Below are 440 nucleotides of genomic sequence, written 5' to 3'. Positions count from 1 at the left end.
CTGGCCAGGCACCCCAGTGGGGACCCCCACCCTGAAGGGGGTGTGACCAGCTGCAAACAGCCATCATCCCCTCATCCAGGCTGGCCAGGCACCCAAGCGGGACCCCCACCCTGATCCAGGACACCCTTCAGGCCAAACCAGCCGGCCCCCACCCATGCACTGGGCCTCTATCCTATATAGTAAAAGGGTAATATGCCTCCCAGCACAGGGATCAGCAGAGCCGCGAGACCTTCCAGCCTGGGATCAGCGAAGCCGCAAGGCCTCCCAGCACTGGGATCAGTAGAGCCGCGAGGCCTCCTGGCCCCTGGAGCAGCGTGATGGGGGCAGCGACCAAACCCCCTGATCCCCCTGCCGCTCTGTGTTTGACAGGGGGCGGGGCCACAACCTCCCTATCCTCCCTGCTCTGTTCATGACAGGGGAAGGTGCCCCAACCCCCTGAT

This window comes from Myotis brandtii, unplaced genomic scaffold (assembly GCF_000412655.1).
Source record: "Myotis brandtii unplaced genomic scaffold, ASM41265v1 scaffold179, whole genome shotgun sequence".
Lineage (NCBI taxonomy): Eukaryota > Metazoa > Chordata > Mammalia > Chiroptera > Vespertilionidae > Myotis > Myotis brandtii.
This window is presented reverse-complemented; position numbering follows the sequence as displayed.